General features: G+C 39.2%; 1 pseudogene; it reads left to right on the forward strand.

The window, feature by feature from the left end:
* The first annotated feature begins 13,125 nt into the window (after positions 1-13,125).
* Positions 13,126-14,098, forward strand: LOC135232515 (olfactory receptor 11H4-like; annotated as a pseudogene).
* Positions 14,099-15,102: the final 1,004 nt, after the last annotated feature.

Below are 15,102 nucleotides of genomic sequence, written 5' to 3' on the forward strand. Positions count from 1 at the left end.
CTTGTATTTTATTTTGATAAGTAGGATAGTTTGTCTCCTTTGTGGTTACCTTATTATTTTTTTATTATTTACCCCTATTTTTCTAAATTTAAAACTAACTTTTATTTTTTTTGTATTGCTGTATTTTCCTCTCCATATGGAAGATCTGCGATTACATTTCTTAGTCCCTTTTTATAGTTTTAATGTTGTCTTCTTTTACATAATAATATTGCTGCTACCCTGTTTTGATTTTTTTTTTTTTTTAAATCTTGCTTTGTTTTTCTGATTTCCCTGTCTGGGTTGACTTCTGATTGCTTTGCCAAGTGTTCTAATCTTGGGTTGATACCTGATATTATTGATTTTCTGACCAAAAAATTCCCTTTAGTATTTCTTGTAGCTTTGGTTTGGTTTTTACGAATTCCTTAAACTTCTGTTTATCTGGAAATATCCTAATTTCACCTTCATATTTAAGAAACAGTTTTGCTGGATATATGATCCTTGGCTGGCAGTTTTTTTCCTTCAATTTTTTAAATATGTCATCCCATCGCCTTCTTGCCTGCATGGTTTCTGCCTAGTAGTCCGAGCTTATTCTTACTGGCTGCGCTTTGTAGGTGACTTTTTGTTTATCCCTCGTTGCTCTTAAAAATTCTCTCCTTATCTTTGGTTTTGGCAAGTTTGATTATAATATGCCTTGGTGACTTTCTTTTAACATCTACCTTATGTGGAGTTCGATGAGCATCTTGGATAGATATTTTCTCATCTTTCATGAAATCAGGAAAGCATTCTGCCAAGAAATCTTCAACAATTCTCTCTGTATTTTATGTTATCCCTCCCTGTTCTGGTACTCCAGTCACTCATAGGTTATTTCTCTTGATAGAGTCCCACATGATTCTTAAGATTTCTTCATTTTTAAAAATTCTTTTATCTGATTTTTCTTCGAATGTATTAGTGCCAAGTGATTTATCTTCAAGTTCAGAAATTCTGGCTTCTACTTGCTCAATTCTTCTCCTGTGACATTCTATTAAGTGGTCTACTCCTGTAATTTTATTGTTAATCTTCTGAATTTCAGATTGTTATCTATCTGTCTATGGATTTTCCCAGCTTATTAAATGTTTCATTATGTTCCTGAATAATCTTTCTAATTTCTTCTATTGCTTTATCTGTGTGTTCCTTGGCTTGTTCTGCGTATTGCCTCATTTCCTTCCTGATGTCTTGAAGGGTTCTTTATATTAAACTTTTGTATTTTGCATCTGGTAATTCCAGGAATGCACTTTCATCTAGAAGATCCCTGGATTCTTTGTTCTGAGAGCTTGTTGAGGTGACAATGGTCTGTTTCTTTATGTGACTTGATATTAACTGTTGTCTCTGAGCTATCTATAAGTTATTATATTAGTTTATGCTTGCTTACTGTGTCATAGCTTCTTGCTTTGTTTTGTTTTGATATACCCATATGGATTGCTTGAATGAGCTAGCTTGATTATTTTTGCCTTTGGAGCTCTGACATCCTGACCCTGATGGCTAGAGCTGTTACCAGGTACATCAGTCTAGGAGTCCGTTCAATTTTCTGGTATGAATTCAGCTCAGGTGTTCAGGTAGCTGGTCATCAAGTATGTGGTACAGACTCTGTCCTACAGTCTTAGAGGGGCGGGGGGGGGTGATTGGTGTATGTACTGGTATCTGATTGCAGCAGGGGCTCATGCTTTGAACAAGGCAGGGGGCTTAGAACCGACCCTGAGTGCCTCTGAAGAAAGCATGTCCCTGTTCCCTAGAGTGTGCAGGTGGGTGGGTTCTGCAGGCAGACTGTGGGCACCCCATGTTTTGGGTTGTAATGACTGGGAGGTACCAGTTATCCTTGGACCCCTATCGTGGATTGCTGGGTGACCTGAGTGGAGCTACCAGTCCTTAGGCCCCTGATATGTGTAGGTGAGGACCTTGTTTAATAGGCAAAGCAATGTCAAATATCAAACACCCACCTCTCCACCGCACAGCTGAAACAGTTGGAGTCTGCCAACAAGGGCCTATTCTCCTGAAATACCGCCACACAAATCCATGCAGAAGGGAAGGGTGCCCAAAGTCCACGGGCCATTTATGCCTAGACAGGAGCCATTTCTGTCCTGAGCTCCCCCAGTTAGTGGCACTGGCAAATTATTTTTCCCCCATTTGCAAATTTTTTCCTTCTTCAAGGCCGAGAGGATGGCTCTAGGTGTTCAACAGGGCCTATCTCAGGCCCAGGGAGTTCAGCTGCTGAAGCTGGCTTGGGGGTGGGAAGGCACAGTAAAATTTGCACAAGTACTTAGTTTTTGTTGAGAGTGCCGCTCTTCTCAGGTTCCAGAGGTGTGAATAGGCTGTGTGGCTGGCTGCTTCTCCATGAGGAAACTGTGGCTGAATGCTAGTACCAGCTTGCCACCACAGCTCTGGGAATGGTGCCTGAGAGCTCCCCACGATTCTGGTCCGGTAACTCCTCTCCACTTCTGATCCGCCTCTTCCTTCCTCTTCCCCTCTTTTCATTTTCTAAGCTTACCTTTGATGCTCGGGGCTCCTAGCTTGTCATAAATATACTCGTTTCACTTGTTTATTCAGGTCTTTGTTGTAAAGAGGGCTTGCCAGGAGCATCTGTCTATTCTGCCATCTTGGCTCCACCTCCCCATGTCAGAATTTTTGTCTTAATTTTAAATCAGTGTCTCCTTTCAAAACCCAGGAAGAAAGCACTAAATGTCAAATGATGTGATTATTTGTAAGGTTATGTGGATCTCACTAATTCTATGAATTACTTTTTGAGATCATATTCTGAGCACTCCTTCCCAAGCTTCCAAAGGTAACCCAGATGGACATGACATGTCTTCTTGCTCCCATACCATCGAATATTTTGTGTTAGTACTTTTTATCCCATTGAGAAGGTACATTTTCTTTCCAGAGGTTTTTTTTTTTTTTTTCTATTCCGTTATATGTATTTACTTTTTTCTTCAGAAATGTATATAAAAAATTCTATAAACTCTTGCTAGGTTAAAAACTCTATACAATATTAAAAAATATAAACCTTTGTTATTCAATGAATCAGTATTATCTCATTGCCTATTAGAAATTTGGAATCATATGCCCCATCCCATTCCTTTTGAATGAGAATCTTCATTTTAAAATGATTCTCAAGAGATCCTTATGCACTGTTATAATGAAAATCTTATTTTTTTTTTCAACCCTCTGATTTGTGTTTAATGGGTATAAATGTTTTAAAGGCTCTGAGTACTTCTAAATCGTCTCAAAAAAAAAAAGAATTTTGCATGTTTATATTCCCTCCAAAAGTTTTTCCGAATGTTATTGCATTGTACCTTCACCATGGTTTTTCATCTTTGTTAATTTGAAAAGCAACAGAAAAATTACATCTTTTGTATTTAAATGGACAAACAATATGAAAATGTGGAGATTATAGATGTAATTTCCAGAATGCACACTGAAATTTCACTCCTAAAAATGCCCCTTAACTTTATTGAAAACAATAATGTTTCTAATTTTTAAAACATTTCACCCTGCAGGTATACAAATGTTATAAAACACCCATTGCATTGAAAAATATGTTAGAATACAATAGTTACTTAGTAAACTTTTGTTGAATTCTGGAGCATAAAAAAGGAGTTTTTTAAATCCTGAAATTGAGCAATGCTGTTAGCTTTTTAATGGCACAAAGGTAAAAGTCCAGAAGTTACTTTGAAAATAATTTTATCAACCATCTGTTTTATAACATATGCTGGAATGTTTTCCAGTGCTACAATGACATTTTCACCCACTTTTCCCACAATTTATCTGTCTTTGGTTTAGCTATCTATGTACAATTGTTGGTAATAATATGTTAACATCAAAGGAGGTTTAAGTGGTCTGACAAAGCACTTTATTATGTTCTACCTAATATTTCAATACAAGACAAATGGTGCACACATACCCAAGGAATATTTATCAAACTTTTGAGCAATAAAAATAGAAAAGATATCTAATATACATACATACATATTATATAATTTATTTTTTAATTCGGAATTGATTGAGGGCTTAGAATTTTTAGGATCATAAAAGATCTGTCTGGCACCTCCCTTTGCTTTTTTTTTTTATTGTATTTTAGATGAAGGTTTACAGAACAAACAAGTTTCTCATTAAACAATTAGTACACATATTGTTTTGTGACACTGGTTGCCAACCTCCACTATGCATCAATACTCTTGAAAACTAATATTTTCAAAGTCAATCCAAAGCCTAAAACATCTTAATGAATTGAAACACTTGGAGAAATTTAATATTTAACTTCTTACGCTTCAAAAACTAAAGTGCGCAAGCATCAGAGAGGAGAAATTTGGTTTTAAAGACACTCTTGTGAACAAACGCTAAGGACTTTGGTTAAACACAAACTCACTGAAAGTCAAAAGTGCAAAATTGCTGCTCACAATGCTAATGTTATCTTTAGTCTGCATGAGTTTCTAAAGCAAGACAGTTTACAGCATGACTCTGCTCCTTATCAATCACAAAGTATCAGGATCATTGTGTTCAGTTAGTAACCTCACACTTTCAGAAGGACATGCCCAATAAAAGGAAGTCAACCAGGATGATGAACACCCTGGAAATTATGTAGTATTCAGTTGAAGAAACCAAGAGTGCTTAGTCTAAGTAGAAAAGGCTCAAGTAGGACACGAGCGCTTTCCTAAAATACATCCAAGGGCTGCTGTGTAGACTTATTCTGAGCATAACTATAGTATAGTTGAAAGAACACAAATCTCGCCCAGTGATGCCACTTTAGTACCTTTGTAAGTTTGTGCTGATTAAAGCCTTCTGTCACTGTTGAAACATTTAGAAGATAATGCCTGTTCAGATTGCTAGCAGAATGTGTACATATGACAGGTACACAGTAAATGTTAACTTCTCTAAGGTAGAAGTAAGCAACACGAAGATTAATAATCAAGATGGGAAAGTGGCTCAGAAAGTTAAGAGACAAAAAAGTTTACTACAACTTCTAAAAAGGAAGGCTGTTCTGAAGGTGGTACCCTGCCTTCCTTTGTAATGAGCACTTTGATAATTGCAGCAGAAGCTAGATAGCCTCCTAGTAAAAACTTAGAAGGAAGGGTCCTTACTAAGGACAGATTACCCAATAAGCCAAGTACACATGGGCTTACTGGTGCTTACTTACTAATTTGTAGTGCACAACTTCATCTGTTCTTCACTACATCAAAGATTGCGCACTGTAGATTAGTAAGTAAGCACAAGTAAGCCCGTGCATACTTGGCTTATTGTAAGCCTGTGCATACCTTGCTTACCAGTTGATTCACCCCTGGTCTTTACCACTGTGGAAGGACAGGTTAGAGAACCAATAAAGTATCTCCAAGTTCCAAAAGTCATTAAGTTCAGATGAAGCAGAGAATATGACTTTCAAGACTCTGTTCTAACCCATGGTTTCTCTGTGGCCAGTGTATGTGGCCAACACATTATTCCAAGAAATAGAAGTCTGGACTTGACAGTTTTTATTTTCTCCAGAGTAGAAGAAAGAACAACTGAGCATGGGACAGAAATCAGTTATTCTCTTAAGTGGGTTCCTAGGACGTAGCACACTGAAACAAATGCCCTTTGTATTATAAAAATAAGTGAAGAATACAAACTAAGGAAGGCAGTGGGAGAAAAGGAGATGACATGTCTAATTAGTGGAAAAAAGAAAAATAATAAAACATAGTGATAAATAAAAGGCTCCAACAAATGGAATTATAGAGATACAGATAATGTAATTACACAAATAATTATAACACTACAAAAAAGAACTACACGATTTCCTGTATCCTCCTTACATGCTTCCTCAGTATATATCATGTTGCTTTTTGGTATCTTCTTTTTTCCTTTTTTTCAAGAATGGTCTTTGTTGATCATTTATCTTGATTTTGTATGAGCGGTTAAAGAGTGATTTGTCTTAGGTTATAGATGACTACGGAGGAATTGAATATTGCATGTCACACAAGTCCACTAGAATAAAATAGTCCTGGAAATAACTGCCTGCTGTGCCCTTCTCAAGTCAGTTAATTTGAGAGGGGTCACCTCTTTTTGAACTATTGCTGTGAAAGAACACCTGCAGCAGATCTCATTTTCAATGGCCAGTTGATGCCATCCTATGACCGCATTTGAGGATGGATTAAGTATAGCTCTTGAATCTGAACTAAATTGGGGGATATTTTCATGCTGTTGAACTAATCTTATTACCAAAATATGATACCCATGTAAGAATGAGAGATAAAGGAGAAAAAACTGTAATTCCATGTAAGTGGTGTGATTTGAGAGATACTTGAAGACTCTACCTGGTCTGCTTCAGATGTTGGGGTGATGTCTTCAGCACCAACAGTAATGTATTTTATCAGTTTGATATACTTTTTCCCTGGGAGGGGTGACATATTAGACACATTTACACTAAAGCTCCTCTATAGTGAGAAAACAGTAAACTAGGAGCTGTGAGGCATGAACTCTTCTCCTAACTTTGTTATTTTTGGTTTGGGGCTTCTGGCATTTAACAGCTTTGAGCCTTCATCTTCTCATATTTGAAATTAATCTTTGCTATGGCTCCCCTAAAAAGTAATTAAGAAAGTCAAAAAAGGTAATGTATCTCAGACATAAGAATTTACTTGTCCTAAACTGATCTGCCACTGCCTGTCTGTCAGTTTCTTGTACTGTGTTGGCTTGTGTGTTGCTGTGATGCTGGAAGCTATGCCACCAGTATTTCAAATACCAGGATCACCCATGGTGGGCAGGTTCCAGCAGAGCCTCAAGACTAAGACAGACTAGGAAAAAGGGACCTAGTGGTCTACTTCTTTAAAAAACTGGCCAGAAAAAATCTTATGAATAGCAAGCAAACATTGTCTGATATAGTGACTGAAGATGAGCCCCACAGGTTGGAAAGTAATCAAAATATGACTGGGGAAGAGCTACCTCCTCAAAGTAAAGTTGACCTTAATGATGTGGATGGAGTCGAGATTTTGGGACCTCCATTTGCTGATGTGGCATGACTCAGAACAACTGCAAGCATCTAACAATAATAGGAATATGGAATGTACAAAGTATGAATCTAGGAAAAATAGACATCATCAAAAATGAGCTGGAAAGAATAAACATTCTATCCTAGACATTAGTGAGCTGAAATGGACCGGTACTGGCCAATTCAAATCAGACAATCATATGGTCTACTATGTCGGGAATGACAAATTGAAAAAGAATGGCAAAGCATCCAACTTCAAAAAGACCTTTTCGAGATCTATCCTGAAGTACAATGCTGTCAATGATAGGATAACATCCATACGTCTACAAGGAAGACCAATTAATACAATTATTCAAATTTACACACCAACAACTAAGGCCAAAGGTGAAGAAACTGAAGATTTTTACCAACTTCTGTAGTCTGAAATGGATCAAACATGCAATCAAGGTGCATTGATAATTATGGTGATTGGAATGTGAAAGTTGCAAACAAAGAAGAAGGAACAGTAGTTGAAAAATATGGCCTTGATGATAGATATGATGCCAGAGATCACTTGATGGACTTTCGCAAAACCAGTGACTTCTTCACTACAAATAACTTGTTTAGACAACATAAGGAGTGACTATACATGTGGACTTCACCAGATGGAAAATACTGGAATCAAATCAATTACATCCATGCAGAGACATTGGAAAAGCTAGACATCATCAGTCAGAACAAGGCCAGAGGCAAACTGCAGAACAGACTACCAACTGATCATATGCAAGTTCAAATTGAAGATGAAGAAAGTTAAAACAAGCCCATAAGAGCCAAAATACGACCTTCAGTGCATTCCACCTGAATTTGGAGATTGTCTCAAGAATAGATTTGATGCATTGAACACTAATGTCCAAAGGTCAGATGAGTTGTGTGGTAACATCAAGGATATCATACATGAAAAAAGCAAAAGGTCTTTAAAAAGACAAAAAAAGAAAGAAAAGACCTAAATATATGTCAGAAGAGACTCTGAAACTTGCTCTTGAACATAGATAATGGGAATGGAAGAGACGATGAAATTTAGGAACAGAAGATTCCAAAGGGAGATTCAAGAAGACAAAGTATTACAATGAAATGTGCAAAGAGCAGGAGTCAGAAAAATGAAAGGGAAGAACATGCTTGGCATTTCTCAAGCTGAAAGAACTGAATGAAGAAAAATTCAAGCCTCGAGTTGCAACTTTGAAGGATTCTATGGGCAAAATATTGAATGACACAGGAAGCATCAAGGGAAAACGGAAGGAATGCACAGAGTAACTGTAACAAAAGAATTGGTCAACGTCCAACCATTTCAGGAGGTAGCATATGATCATGAACTGATGGCACTGAAGGGGAATAAGTCCAAGCTGCACTATAGGCATTGGTGAAAAACAAGGCTCCAGGAATTGATGGAACACCAACTGAGATGTCTCAACAAACAGATGAGGCACTGGAGGTGTTCAGTCAGCTATGCCAAAAAATTTGGAAGACAGATACCTGTTCAACCAACTGCTTCCCAGGAGCACTCTAGCTGTATTTCTTCCAAAACAGACTTGTTGGTTCTTCGGGCAGCCCATGGTATATTCAATACCCTTAACCAACACCGTAATTCAAATGAGTCAATGTTTTTGGTCTTCCTTATTCATTGTCCACATTTTACATGCATATGAGGTGATTGAAAATATCATGGCTTCAGGCAGGTGCACCTTAGTCCTCAAAGTGACGTCTTTGCTTTTCAACACATTAAAGAGATCTTCTGTAGCAGATTTGCCCAAAGCAATATGTTGTTTCATTTCTTGACTGCTGCTTCCATGTGCGTTGATTGTGGATTCAAGTAAAATGAAATCCTTGACAACTCCACCCATTTCTCCATTTATAATGATGTTGCTGATTAGTCCAGTACAAGCAGGAAGCATCAAGAGAATAGGTATAAAGAGATCCATATTTGTACCCATTTCAAAGTGAAGTGATCCAGCAAAATGTGGATATTATCAAACAATACCATTACTATCACATGGAAGTAAAATTTTGCTGAAGATCGTTCAAAGGCAATTGCAGCAGTACATCAAGAGAGAACTGCCAGAAATTCAAGCCAATTCAGAAGAGGACATGAAATGAGGGATGTCATTGCTGGTATCAGATGGATCTCGGCTGAAAGCAGAGAATACCAGAAAGATGTTCACCTGTGTTTTATTGACTATGCAAAGGCATTTGACTGTGTGGATCGTAACAAAATATGTATAACATTGACAAGAATGGGAGTTCCAGAACACCTCATTGTGCTCATGTGGAAACTGTACATAGACCAGGAGGCAGTTGTTCAAACAGAAAGAGGGGATACTGGTTTAAAATCAGGAAATGTGTGCATCAAAGTTATATCCTTTCACCATACTCATCAATCTGTATGCTGGGCAAATAATCCAAGAAACTGGACTATATGAAGAACAACGGGGCATCAGACTTGGAGGAAGACTCATTAACAACCTGAGCTATGCAGATGACACAACCTTGCTTGCTGAAAGTGAAGAGGACATGAAGCACTTACTGATGAAGATCAAACACTACAACCTTTGGTATGGATTACACCTCAACATAAGAAAAACAAAAATCCTTACAACTGGACTAATAAGCAACATCATGATAAATGGAGAAAAGATTGGAGTTGTCAAGGATTTCATTTTACTTGAATCCACAATCAATGCCCATGGTAGCAGCAGTCAAGAAATCAAAAAACATGTTGCTTTGGGCAAATCTGCTACAAAAGATCCCTTTAAAGTGTTAAAAATCAAAGACATTACTCTGACGACTAAGGTGTGCCTGACTAAAGCCATGATATTTTCAATCACCTCACATGCATGTAAAATCTGGGCAATGAATAAGGAAGACCAAAAAATTGATTCATTTGAATTACGGTGTTGGTTAAGGATATTGAATATACCATGGACTGCTAGAAGAACAAACAAGCCCATCTTGGAAGAGTACAGCTAGAGTGTCCCTGGGAAGCAAGGATGGTGAGACTTCATCTCACTTACTTTGGCCATGTTATCAGGAGGGACCAGTCCCCAGATAGGGACATCATGCCTGGTAAGGTAGAAGGTCAGCGAAAAAGAAGACTCTCTGCCAGATGAATTGACACAGTGGCTGTAACAATGGGCTCAAACATGGCAATGATGGTGAGGATGGCACAAGACTGGGCATTGTTTCCTTCTGTTTTACATAGGGTCACTGTAAGGTGGAACCAACTTGACGTCACCTAACAACAACTACAAACTGATCTCCTTCAAGCTGCCTTCCCAAAGAGGAAGTTCCCCTCCTGCAAAGCTCCATAGGAATGAAATCAGCTATTGTACAGTGCTTCAGGCAATCACCTTCTCCATCACATTGGCTGATGCAGAGAATCTTGCTATTAGCTCATCATGTCATTCAGATAAAACCAAAACACCAAACCCACTGCCTTCCCTGTAGGGTTTCCAAGAAGTGCCTGGTGGATTCGAACTGCCGACCACTACGCCACCAGGGTTTCCATCATTCAGATACAACTGTAAATCTTGAAGCCCAGACCCCAGTCACATTAGGAGAAGAACTGGTGTCCTTCTCCTCCAGTCACAAACTTTGATTCCTGAAATAGGACGGGATCATAATTTTCATCATCATTTTGATATCATAATCTGTCCCTTCGTCATATCAGGGGAAGGGTCAGTCCTTCCCTAATAATGCAGCTAAAAAGCCCAGAGCCCAAAGGTTAAAGTGTCTCTCTTGGAATCTGATGCCTAGATTGCTGTGTGCTGCTGTGGTTATAATGAGCATAGGCAACCTACATGACTGTGACTAACCCTAGGTACCTGAGTTTTCCCCAGTAAACACTGCCCCAGTAGATCTGGTGTGCATGCCATCTCGCCATGTGGCATTGTGCACATGATAATATGAAAAACTGTTTCAAACACTACTAAACTCTTCACAGATTTTGGGAGTTAAGTTCATGCATAAGTTTATGGGGATTTTTTTCCAGAGAACTAATGTTAAGAAAACTTGAAGAGAACCACTACCCTCTGAAGTGAGGCATACCAGGCAGCCCACTGAGGGATGCAGTGTTGGGGAAACATAATTAGACCCCAAATCCCCTGCCAACCCAGAAAAGTTCTCCACAAAGATAGAAGAGAAAGAAAGTATTTTTATTATTGAATTAGCATTAAGCGAGAATATGATGCCCACCACAGGCTGTGGTGTAACGGATCACTTTCATATGGTCTTCCTAGCCACGGTGTTGTGGCCCACCAAGGGGATTAGACAGCTTGTTAATAATACAAGTAAGGTGCATGGCACTCTTGTGGGGGTGGGACCATGCAAATATGTGTATGGAACCCTAATGAGGGAATTGGTTAGATTTGCCATCCACGGGGTTTAAAAGAGAGCAAATCCCAGAGCAGGGGAGAGTCACGCTAACACCAAGAAGAAGAGATGGGAGCAGACCACGTCCTTTGGACCCAAGGTCCCTGTACTGAGAACCTCCTAGACCCAGGGAACAGAGAGACAGAGAGCTGTAACACCAGAGATGGTGAAAGACAGCGAGAAGTGGTGGCAGAGAAACAGCAGCAACAGAACCAGGGGACCGATGCAAAATGGCACAGTGGGTTTCGTGCCCACAGAGCAAGGTGGTTACCACAGTGGGTATACCGGCCCAAGAGGGAGAGATCTGAGCACCTTCAGAACGAGGCTTACTGGCAGAATGGGGTGCCTCTGGGCACTTATCAGTGAAGCTAAAGAGCTCTGTAACACTTGTCCAAGCACGGCAGAAATCAGCCCACCCCAAGAAGCCTGAGGTGTGGGGCCGAGGGTTAAGAAATCGAGGGCCATGGAGAGGTCTGCCTGTGGGCACGGCTGAGAAGATATCCTGAACAAAGAATTGTGTACTGAATTGTTCCTGATTCTGAATTGTAATCTGTAAATTGCCTAATAAGCCCCATAATTCTGACTATTGTCTGTGAGTTCTGTGTGGCCATTACAACATATTACCAAACCTAACAGAAAAGTAGAGAGTGTTGTGGGAGGGCCAGCTGGTGTCAGAATTGGTAAAAAGGTTGGAGAGAGGACCCCCACCTCATAGAAATCAGCCTGGGACTGTTGACACTGACAATGATTCTCTCTCCTTCCCCTTGTGAAGTTAGAGGAGGAGGTCTGATGTGGCCACCATGCCGTTTTTACACAGGCAATCCTCTAAAGAGATTGCAAAGACAGAAAGAACTCTGACCTTTTATATACCCAAGCAGATACAACTCATTTCTCACATGTTCTCTAGATGTTTGTCACATATACTTCATTTTAAATTCACCTGGTGTTTAAGTACCAACCTGTGCTTGTTAATTGCTTTCATCCAAAGGAAAAATAAACTTTCCCTCTCTTTATTACAGGAGATAGTTTTGCAACTTGGAGCAAGTAAGACTTACAATTGAAGAAATTAGCCTCCTTATCCTGACACAGAAACTAAGAGAAAGGAGAGCCATCCTCCTTGATGAATACATTCCAGAGAGATGGCTCCCACATTCTTGAGGAAATGATCCTGAGTTATAAAACTGGCAAGAGGCTTATTTAGCTTTTTAAAGGATTTATATACATTTCAAAGATGCAGAAAAAGAATCACAGTTACAAGTTCTCTAAAGTAAATGTTCTAAGGAAAGAAAGAGGGGAGTCCCTTTCCTTTTTGCAGGATTTTTTTTTTCAACTTGTATTTACCCTTACAGCAGAAAAGGAATATTTGAATTTCTATTTTTATTTTAATTCTAAGAAACTTTTTTCAAAAAGCTTTACTGGTATTAACAATGTTGACTGACAGTGTTTTATGTCTAGTATGTAAGTAAATGATCATATCAAAGTGGTTAAGAACTATGACGAGCTATGGCTACTAACCAAAAGGTTGGCAGCACAAATCCACCAGTGGCTCCTCGGAAACATTTGAGGCAGTTCTACTCTGTCCTATAGGATCGCTATGAGTCAGAACTCATAGTTTTTTTACGCTCAACTACTTTTTTTTTTTGGTGCCCCATTAAAAAAGAAAAATGGAAACCACTGGTCTAGACCTTCACCCTATCATCAGGAAAGTGTGCTCACTCTCTTAGGGAGGCATTAGGAGACATTATTCACTGTATAGTATATAATTTCTGCTACAATCCCCACAGGACAAAAGGAAATGATCTCAGAAGCCAGAAATCTCTCCCGCATGGTGAATGAGTTCATTCTCTTGGGCTTCCCTTGCTGCTGGGAAATACAGCTGTTCCTCTTTTCCATATTCTTCGTGATGTACATCCTGACTCTCCTTGGAGACATATCCATTTTGTGTGCAGTGCACGGGGAATACCGACTCCACACTTCCATGTACGTCCTGCCGGCCAACATCTCCCTCCTGGAGATCTGCTATGTCAACTCTGATGTACCCAACATGCTGGTCAACTTCTTCTCCAAGACCAAAACGATGTCCTTCACTCAGAGCCTCCTGCAGCTGTACTTCTCACTTGGCACAACTGAATGCTTATTTCTCTGTATCATGACCTATGACCAGTTCCTGGCAATCTGCCACCCCTGCACTAGTTCACAGTCTTGACTACTAAGTTCTGTACCAGTCTAGTCGTCTTTTGCTGGGTGTATGGTTTCCTCTGGTTCCTGATCCCAGTGATACTTGTTACTCAACTGCCATTTTGTGGCCCAAATCTGATTGATGACTTTCTATGTGACCTGGATCCTCGGCTGGACCTGGCTTCAGCCTGTGTCCCAATCCCAGAGACTGTTCTCACATTCAGCACCATAAGCTCCCTCCTTATCTTTATCAATTTTTTCTGCATTACTGGCTCATACACTATGGTGCTCAGAGCTGTGATGCAGGTACCCTCAGCTGCTGGCCAAAAGAAGGCCTTTTCCACCTGCTCCTCACATCTGGCTGTGGTGTTTCTATTCTATGGATCTGTCATGATTACATATGTGAGCCCAGGATCAGAACAAGCACAGGGCATGCAGAAGTTCACTGCTTTGTTCTACTCAGTTTTGACTCCATTTTTCAACCCCATAATTTATAGCCTCTGGAATAAAGAGATGAAGGATGCCTTGAAGAAAGTACTAGGAGGCTCCTAAAAAAGATTTGTGACATTAGTGAGTCACTTCTACATGAGTTACAACTATGAACCTCCTGTCAGTGAAGAGTTAAGAAACTGGCAAGTAGAGGTGAATATGTGGAAGGAGACAGACTATAAAATAAACAAACGAGTTGCTTTTGAGTTGTTTCCAACTCATGGCTATTCCATCTGTGTCAGAGTAGAATTGTGCTACATAGGATTTTAAATGGTTGTGATCTTTTGGAAGTAGATAAATATGTCTTTCTTCCATGGTAACTCTGGGTAGATTTGAGCCACCAACCTTCTGGTGTGTAGCCAAGGACTTAGTCATTTGTACCACCCAGGGATTCCAGCTGTAAATATGACCCTTTAACTCCCTAGGCCTCTTCTCATACATTCTGTGATTTGACCTACTCATACTCAATAAACAATGTATGAAAGCTATCAAGATTCTAATATATAACCCACCAATGCCTGGCCTCATAATTCCTTGAACTCTTAACTCTAGTTACCCTTATCTTCCCTACAATTGAGTAGTATTACACATTCTTCTGTAACACCTGGCATATCCTCCATCAATCTCATCTCTTAAAAGCCCATCATTCTTACCGCTGAAAAAATTTAAAGCCATGTGACCCTTGTGGAATACCAATTCCTCCTCCTCCTGTATCTTTTCTTATGTGTTCATATTTCATCTCTTTCTTTTTAGTTCTAGCAGCTCCACCTAAACTCCTCATCCTTTCTATCTGGTCTAGTAATTATACTAATTGATTATCCATTTTATCACCCTCACATCATCAATCTTTCATTAGTTCTTTCCTTCAGTATCAAAATATGATTCACTTTTCTCTATCTTAAAAAATTTCTTCCCTAGGCTGTTTTTGTTATTGGGGATATTTTACCATTGATCTTTTTGTTACCAAACTTTTCAAATAATGCACTACACTTACTTCTTCCACTCTTTTATTACCTCCTCCTCAGTCCTCTGTAAACTAATTTACATTCTCAACACTGTATGTTTCT

The sequence above is a fragment of the Loxodonta africana genome, chromosome 10, assembly GCF_030014295.1.
Source record: "Loxodonta africana isolate mLoxAfr1 chromosome 10, mLoxAfr1.hap2, whole genome shotgun sequence".
NCBI classification, from domain to species: Eukaryota; Metazoa; Chordata; class Mammalia; order Proboscidea; family Elephantidae; genus Loxodonta; species Loxodonta africana.